Here is an 8,900-nt window from a genome sequence, read left to right on the forward strand (position 1 = left end):
CTTCAATTTTGAATTCCCAGATTTTCAATTTCCATTTACAAATTTCAAAAACGTTTAGCAGTTCACGACTCTTTAATCTATTTTAAGCCATTTCAAGTCATTTTTAGCCGTTTCAAGCTTTTTTAAGCCAATTTATGCCCATTATAAGCCGTCGATAGGGGCCCAGATAGCCGTAGCGGTAAACGCGCAGCTATTCAGCATGACCATGCTGAGGGTCGTGGGTTCGAATCCCGCTGGTCGAGGATATATTCGGGTTGGAAATTTTCTCGATTCCCAGGGCATAGAGTATCTTCGTACCTGCCACACGATATACACATGCAAAAATGGTCAATCGGCCAAGAAAGCTCTCAGTTAATAACTGTGGAAGTGCTCATAAGAACACTAATCTGAGAAGCAGGCTTTGTCCCAGTTGGGACGTAACGCCAGAAAGAAGAATAAGCCGTCGATAGCCGTTTGAAGCCATTTTATTCATTTTAACCCATACCAAGCCGTTTTGAGCCGGTTTTTAGCCATTTTAGGCCTTCTTAACCAATTCAAGCCATTTGACGCGTCTTTTTGGCCGTTTCATGAAATTTTAACCCATTTTTGGCCGTTTCAAGCCTTTTAAGCCAATCTATCCATTTCTATCTATTTTCAGCCGTTTTAAGCCATTATTAGCTGTTTCTATCCATTTTGAGCCATTTCACGCCGTCCTTTGCAATTTATAGTCATTTTTAGCTGTTTTCAATCCATTTTTAGCTGTATCTATCCATCTTTAGCCGTTCGATCTATTTAAAGCCTATTTAAACCAATTTAGGCCATTTGAAGCGATTTTTAGACGTTTTAGGCCATTTAAAACTTTTTAAGTCATTTTTTTAGCCGTTATCAGTCGTTTAAGCCGTTTTAAGCCAATATATGACATATGAAGCGGTTTTTAGCCGTTTTAAATCATTTTTAGTTGTTCAAGCCTCTTTAAGCTATTTTAAGTCATTTTTAGTCGTGAAAAGCCCTTTTAAGACAATTTAAGCCATTTGAAGCTATTTTGAAGGCCATTTTTAACCATTTTAGCCAATTTTCGATTATCGATTTTGATTTTTGGATTTTGGGTTTTGGATTTTGAATTTTGGATATTTTGGATTTCAAGCATTTTTCAAGCATCTCAGTTAAAATAAACCGTCGCGGGACGTGTTTATTTCCCGTCCGTATTTCAATTAAAGAGTATAGTTTGTGTTCACGTTGGATTTGACCGTGATAAATGAGTTTCAGTTAGTGTCCAAAGGAATTTCAGCGGCGGGCGTGAACAAAGCCGTTTTAGCCGTTGTAAGCCATTTTAAGTCATTTTTAGACGTTTCAAGCCTTTTAAGCCAATTTTTAATTCATATTTTATTTTTAATGGCAAATTCAAACATCAAAATTTAAAAAATTACAAATTTTAATCAAATTTCATGTTTCAAATTTCAAATTTCTTATTTTCAATTTTCAATTTTCAATTTTCAATTTTCAATTTTCAATTTTCAATTTTCAATTTTCAATTTTCAATTTTCAATTTTCAATTTTCAATTTTCAATTTTCAATTTTCAATTTTCAATTTTCAATTTTCAATTTTCAATTTTCAATTTTCAATTTTCAATTTTCAATTTTCAATTTTCAATTTTCAATTTTCAATTTTCAATTTTCAATTTTCAATTTTCAATTTTCAATTTTCAATTTTCAATTTTCAATTTTCAATTTTCAATTTTCAATTTTCAATTTTCAATTTTCAATTTTCAATTTTCAATTTTCAATTTTCAATTTTCAATTTTCAATTTTCAATTTTCAATTTTCAATTTTCAATTTTCAATTTTCAATTTTCAATTTTCAATTTTCAATTTTCAATTTTCAATTTTCAATTTTCAATTTTCAATTTTCAATTTTCAATTTTCAATTTTCAATTTTCAATTTTCAATTTTCAATTTTCAATTTTCAATTTTCAATTTTCAATTTTCAATTTTCAATTTTCAATTTTCAATTTTCAATTTTCAATTTTCAATTTTCAATTTTCAATTTTCAATTTTCAATTTTCAATTTTCAATTTTCAATTTTCAATTTTCAATTTTCAATTTTCAATTTTCAATTTTCAATTTTCAATTTTCAATTTTCAATTTTCAATTTTCAATTTTCAATTTTCAATTTCAATTTTCAATTTTCAATTTTCAATTTTCAATTTTCAATTTTCAATTTTCAATTTTCAATTTTCAATTTTCAATTTTCAATTTTCAATTTTCAATTTTCAATTTTCAATTTTCAATTTTCAATTTTCAATTTTCAATTTTCAATTTTCAATTTTCAATTTTCAATTTTCAATTTCAATTTTCAATTTTCAATTTTCAATTTTCAATTTTCAATTTTCAATTTTCAATTTTCAATTTTCAATTTCAATTTTCAATTTTCAATTTTCAATTTTCAATTTTCAATTTTCAATTTTCAATTTTCAATTTTCAATTTTCAATTTTCAATTTTCAATTTTCAATTTTCAATTTTTTGCATAGATATCCTGAAGCCTCGTTTCTAAATCTCAAATTCCAAATTTTTCCAAACTGCAATTTCCAGTTTTATTTTCAAAGTCCAATTTCCAAATACAGTAATGTCCCGATTTTGTCAACCCCACGCTGAATTTAGGGTTGACAAAATCGGAAAAAAAGCTAAAATCGGAAAAAAAATCGACTGGTTTCAAGTTTTATTTTCACTTAAGGACTTAGTTTTAATATAAACATTGTGTATTTTATTTTAATTTTCTATGTACCGTGATGCAAGGTAACATTGATCAGTTTCATGAATAATTATTGAAAATTTCAGATTTCAAATTTGGCCAAACGTGGCCAAGGTCATAATTGACTTAATGCACCCAATATTGCCAGTATAGACGAGTTTACTCTGATTAAAATAAATTTCAATTTTAAGGCTGACAAATCGGGCAAAAAGGATGCTAAAATCGGGGGTAGACAAAATCGGGTCAAAAATGGTGCTAATAGTGGGGGTAGATAAAATCGGGAGTAGACAAAATCAGGGGCTGACAAAATCGGGTGATTACTGTACTAAATTTCAATTTTAAAATTCTGGTTTACACTTTCCGGAAACTAATTCTGTCTAGTTTCTTAATTCCAAAGTCTAATTTTCAATGTCTAAAATTTGAATGTCCAATTTCAAATTTTCTATTTTTAGTTTCTAATTTCCAATTTCCACTACAGTACTGACCCGATTTTGTCAGCTCTTTGACCCGATTTTGTCAGCCTATTTTTTTTTTTTTTTTTTTGAAATCGTCATGTGGTAAAGTTTACATTCAAATTGATGATGATGTTTGATGTCGTGCAATGACAATGCCTTTTATTAAGTGATAAAAATCGATATTACCAATATAAGGGAGGGGGGAGCCCCTGATAAAAAAAACTGGCTACGCCCATATCCATCGCTCTCTTAAAAGTCTATGTAACCATGTAATACATAAAAATTTGAAAAACATGAATAAAATAAAATGACCCGATTTTGTCAGGTTCCCCTTTTTGTCAGCCTAAAATTCATCGAGGGGCTGAAAAAATCGGGTCCTTACTGTATCCACTTTCCATTTTTTACTTTCCTATTTCCTACTCCCAACTTCCAACTCTTATTTTCCACTTTCCACTTATTTTCCATTTTCCCTATTTTTTGTTTCTAATTTCCAGTTTTCACTTAACAATATCCAATATCCCATTCCAATTTCTCATTTCCTATTTATAATTTCAAATTTCCAACTCTCATCTTCCAATTTCCGTTTTCCAATTTTCAATTTTTAGTTTTCAATTTCCAATTCCAATTTTAAATTTCCAGTTTCTTATTTCCAATTTCAAATTCTCAATTTCCAATTTCCAATGTCCAACTTCCAGTCTTCAGTTTTTTATTTCTAATTATTTTCAGTGTTCCGAATTCAGTTTTAAAAGTACAGGGTCTAATTTTCGACTCTCCAATGCTCACATTCCAAAGTGCAATCTACTACAGTGAAACTTCCATGAGTCAATATTGAAGGGACCATCTACTCAAGGAAATATCGAGTCTAGGAACAGAAATCCTTTGGAAAACTGTTTTGAGGGAGCATCGTATTAACCATGAAATTTCTTATTTAGTATGGTTCCATGAGTCAACATCGAGTCATGGAACATCGACTCATAGAGGTATCATTGTAAATATTATTTCGAAAAATCAAATTTCAATGCTAAACTTTTCATTTTCAGAAACAAATTCAAAGTCGACACCAAAAAGTTAATTTCCTAGTTGCATAGTCCAACTATTGCCGTTTGAAATTTCCAAAATCCAATTTCTTAAATCCTTTTTACAGTTTTGAAAATCAAAATTTCCAAATAGCAAATTTCTACGATTGATTTTCTTTAAAAAAAAAAACAAAAAGTCCATGTTTCAATGCTCAATTTTCGATATCCGAAGTCAGATTTCGTCAACTATCCAAAGTCCAATATTAAAAATCTAAATTCCAAATAAAATTTTCAAACATCAAACTTCCTGATTTTTGAATTCCCATTTTCCATTTCGAATTTCCAAAATCAAATTATTTAGATCCAATATTCTAAATTCAAGTTTTAATGCCCCATTTTCAATTTTCTGATTCCAAAGCTCAATTTTCATAATTTTAGAGTCTTATTTTCAGTTTTCGATTTCCAAAGTCCTATTTACAGTTTTCAAATCCAAATTCTCAGACCGTGAATTTTTACGATGGATTTCCAACATCCACAAAACAAGTTTGAAGTCCATAGTTCAAAGTTTTATTTTTCATGTCCTTAGCAAAATTTTGTCACTCCAACCTTCCAAACTTCTCGAAACAAATTCAAAAGGTAAACTTGAAATTTCTTGATTTTTAAATTCCAAAGTCCAATTGCCAAAGTCTAATTTTAAAAATTCAAATTTCAATGTTCAATTTTTGATTTTCTTTCCAAAATTGAAATATCAAAGTCCAACTTTCGAATTCAAATCTGAAGCATAAATTTGGGAGTAAAATTTCCAAAATATTATTTCAATAGGTAAAATTTCAAATTGCAGTTGATAAACCCCAATTTTCTTGTCTTCTAGTCTTCTTGCCTTTATTTCTTCTTGTCTTCTTGTCTTGTTAGTTTTCATACACTTTTTAATGTCTCATCACACCATTTTATGAAGTTCAGAGGATCATCCCACAAACTTACTCATGTTTTTACATCAGTTTTGCTTCAAAATAATTACAACAGTCTTTTAATTCATCTAGATGTATCACAGAACTAACTGGTTCAGAGAGAACACCTAGACCTACAAACATTTCCGCTTGAGCGTAACGAGCACCTCCCTTAATTAGTACATCATCACAGTCAACGGTATCAACCATTCACTTCTCCCATTGAACGACATCGGCAATCGACATCATGAAGAACCATGAGCACCCACGCACAGAAACGCTCCTTTCACATTTTCCACTTTCTTCGCTCAGCATATTTTCCTTGCATCGCTCTTACGGCTGTTGGAATGGGTCGATCTGGTTTCCCACGATCATCTTAATGGGATGGTTCCCCCTCCTAAGCGGAGTGCTTAGCGAATGAATGACTCCAACATATCACCCTTTAATATGCTGGCAACATCTTCTGAGTTGGCCGCCAGCTGATACCTTCACTTCTCACTTGGAAGAAAATCAATAATCATTCCGCGAAGTACACTTCGTTTATCAACCCTTCTCGAGTCCTCTAATGGGTGTGGGTGTGAGAACTTTCGTTTGCATTACGTAATAAATCGGAAGTGATGTCGGTTGTCATCAGAAATTTTCCATAAATTGGTCGAGTACAACGTGCAACACGTAAAAGCGCGAGAATGTCGTCATCACTGCATCGCTTCCTCATTGGCTTGTGTGTCGTCATCATCGATCGAAAACGGTTGACAAGTTAACCAGTGTCATTGTCACAGTGATCCCCAAATGGAAAGGGAAACGGCTTAATATGCATCGTAATTGCCACTTGTTAAGAGGATAAGATACCGAACACGTCTCGTAAGTTATAAACTTCATGGCAACTGGTGACGGGAATTATTGATCCAGAACTGTCATTATTGTCGATTACCATATTCGGCCGACAGGGAACAGCCCATCAAAATATAATCCTTTCATTAAACTTGCTGCGATGTTAAATGGCCATTCAGAGAACATTGACAGTGCGGGATACCTGCTGGTATTCAAAAGTTGTGACATCTACAAGGCCAACAGATTTTTATGAGATACGTCGAGGCTCATTGGACACCCTGGAGCGAATAAAATTCCATCCAATCGAGCAGTACCGAATCCCACAATAAGAAAAAATCACTTGACAGCGGTGGGATTCGAACCCACGCCATTTCTGACTGGTGCCTAAAACCAGCGCCTTAGACCGCTCGGCCACGCTGCCTCGATATTAATAGAACGTCGCAGCGCAAAGCAGAAATTGAAATCCACACTTCGCTGTCTCGCGTCATTCCCATGATGATAACAGTTTCCCATAGCGTTGCTAATAGGGGATAGGGAGGAAGCCAGACAGACACAGTTGAACGGCGACGAGTGCGGTGAAGCACTACACTAACTGACTGCTACCGACTCTGCAGTAGATAGTCGGTACCTAGATGTTTACACAAATAAGCTCGCAGCTTAGTTTCATTGCGGGCGAGAATACGCAGAGGGAAGCCAGAGAAGAAAAAATAGCAAATCATGCTGCGTGGATGCAATGAGTCAACGAGATTGTAAGAAAGGAGTTCTGGTTGATAATAAGTTATTGAATCTTATGATGTGCAGAGTTTGAAATTATACACGTTTAAAAATTGAACAGATTCAATTTAGAATAATTTATAAAATCCTAAATACGAACACTATTACTTGCTAGTCTTATTCGACTGGATGCGAATGATGGTGACCAATCGACCAAATTTCCAGTGCGAACGATTGTCAGGTTCACTAGATTCGTGCTTTTGAAAATTCGAGGTTTGGCTTCGATGCATCTTCACCTTAAAGATAAATTATAAAAAGATTTTTCTTATGTACGGCGCCCCGAACAACTGTTTAAATATGAAAGTTTGTGTGACATTTAAACGACAACATATTTTGTTTTACATATGAAATTCTGATTGATTGAAATATGTACTTTTTTGAGGTAAGACCTATTGGTAATAAAAAAACGTTGGCGGAAAACTTACAAAAATGTTAAATTTAGCAAAATAATCATATGTTATAATCAGACGCGTGGCCATGTTTGAATCCATGGGTAGAACAAGCGTTGGTAAATATTTCATGCACAGTAGGATGCGGCTTATTTTTCAAAAGTTCTCAAAACCAAAAAATCGTGTGCTCTATGGAATTCAAATCATATTAAAAGAGAAACCTCAAAATTTTTAGCTAAAAATATTAAGATTTAGAGGTGGCGCAAGCGTCTTGTAGGCGAATTTTAAAGTTATAAAAAATTGCCTTTAGTGAAATCACCATAACTTCGTTATTTTCTAACCAATTTTGAAACAATTAGCACCATTACCTCATTAAAAATTAAAAAAGCACCATTACCTTACACGGAAAAAATCCGTTGCTGGAATCATGAACAAAAAGTCATGAATTCATCAAATTTTCTGTTTCATGTCATGAAATCGTGACTATTATGCAAGAATATGTATGCTCAGGGCGTTACACAAATTTTCTTTACCTTAATCAACGTGTCTCATGGCGATCGGTGAGGTTTTCTAGTGAAATTATAAAAAAAGTTTTGTTTTCGAAAAAGTTTAAGTTCTTGGGAACCATGTCATCATATCGATGACATTCTTGGCGAAATTTCCGTGAGTTCCCACATTGTTCCAAAATGTACTTACTTCTTCCTGACTATGCAGAACCGGGTAATGTTTGACTTCGAGCAAAGATTTTGCTTGACAAGCTCGTCGGCGATTTTAACTGTTTGGAAGTGATGCATTCCTCACATCTCATAACAGAGCAGCTCACAAAAGTCCTTCGGTGGCCGAATGTTCCAGTTCCACTTTCAAAATCCGCGTCGTTAAAAAGTGTTCCATCACTCATGTAATCCACCAGCATTTTGTGTGCCCAGGGACAATTTGACAATTCAATTCATGCTCGAAACAACATTTTGCGTACAAACCTAACCAACGAATGTAAGCGTTCCTGCTGAAGATGTGGCACTCGTTATGTTGCCGTTTTTGGAATGTTTTCACGGTTTATTACGAAACTACCGGCACAAAAACCGTAACTATTTTAATCTTCATTTTATTAGTTTACAAATGGCAACTATAAACTGGGATCTTAATTGACGTATAATGCCTGTTTTCATGAAATGAGTTCTTGATTCAGGGATCCTGCGTCATGATTTCATGACTCAATTTGCCACTTTTCAGCACCAAAATCGAAATCATAAATGACAGGCATCTAAATACATGAAAAGTGCTCATGTTTTCATGAACTGTGTTCATGATATCAGATCCTGCTTCATGATTTCATGACCGAAATTGCCACTTTTCGCATCAAATATAGGAATCATAAATGACAGATAAATTCATGAATAGTGCTTATGTTTCTATGAATTTTATTCATGGTTCCAGCATACTAGCTTCATGATTTGAGGATTTAAATTGACATTTTTCTTCGCTAAAAATTGAAAACGTAACGTACAGCCGGCGTTACGGTAAAATGCTTCATGATTACATGACTTTTGGTCATGATGTATTTTCATAACATGAAAACACACCTTCCTCCCGAAATCATGACTCTTTCTCCCGTTTTAGAGTGCCGCATTTTTACCCGTGTAGTTATATTTTAATTAACTATTAAAGACTGCAAGACAGAAATTCCTTCAATTATCAAGTTCCTGTCCTGAAATATTAGTGAAGGATATTTTTAACATGTGCAATAATATTTTTGTTTCAAC

The 8,900-nt window shown here is 33.1% G+C and overlaps 1 non-coding gene across 1 annotated transcript; it reads right to left on the minus strand.

Moving 5' to 3' along the window:
• Window positions 1–6,318: 6,318 nt before the first annotated feature.
• Window positions 6,319–6,398, minus strand: Trnal-uag. Its single transcript has one exon. It is a non-coding gene; the product is annotated as a tRNA-Leu (tRNA).
• Window positions 6,399–8,900: the final 2,502 nt, after the last annotated feature.

Source organism: Aedes aegypti, chromosome 2 (genome assembly GCF_002204515.2).
Source record: "Aedes aegypti strain LVP_AGWG chromosome 2, AaegL5.0 Primary Assembly, whole genome shotgun sequence".
NCBI classification, from domain to species: domain Eukaryota; kingdom Metazoa; phylum Arthropoda; class Insecta; order Diptera; family Culicidae; genus Aedes; species Aedes aegypti.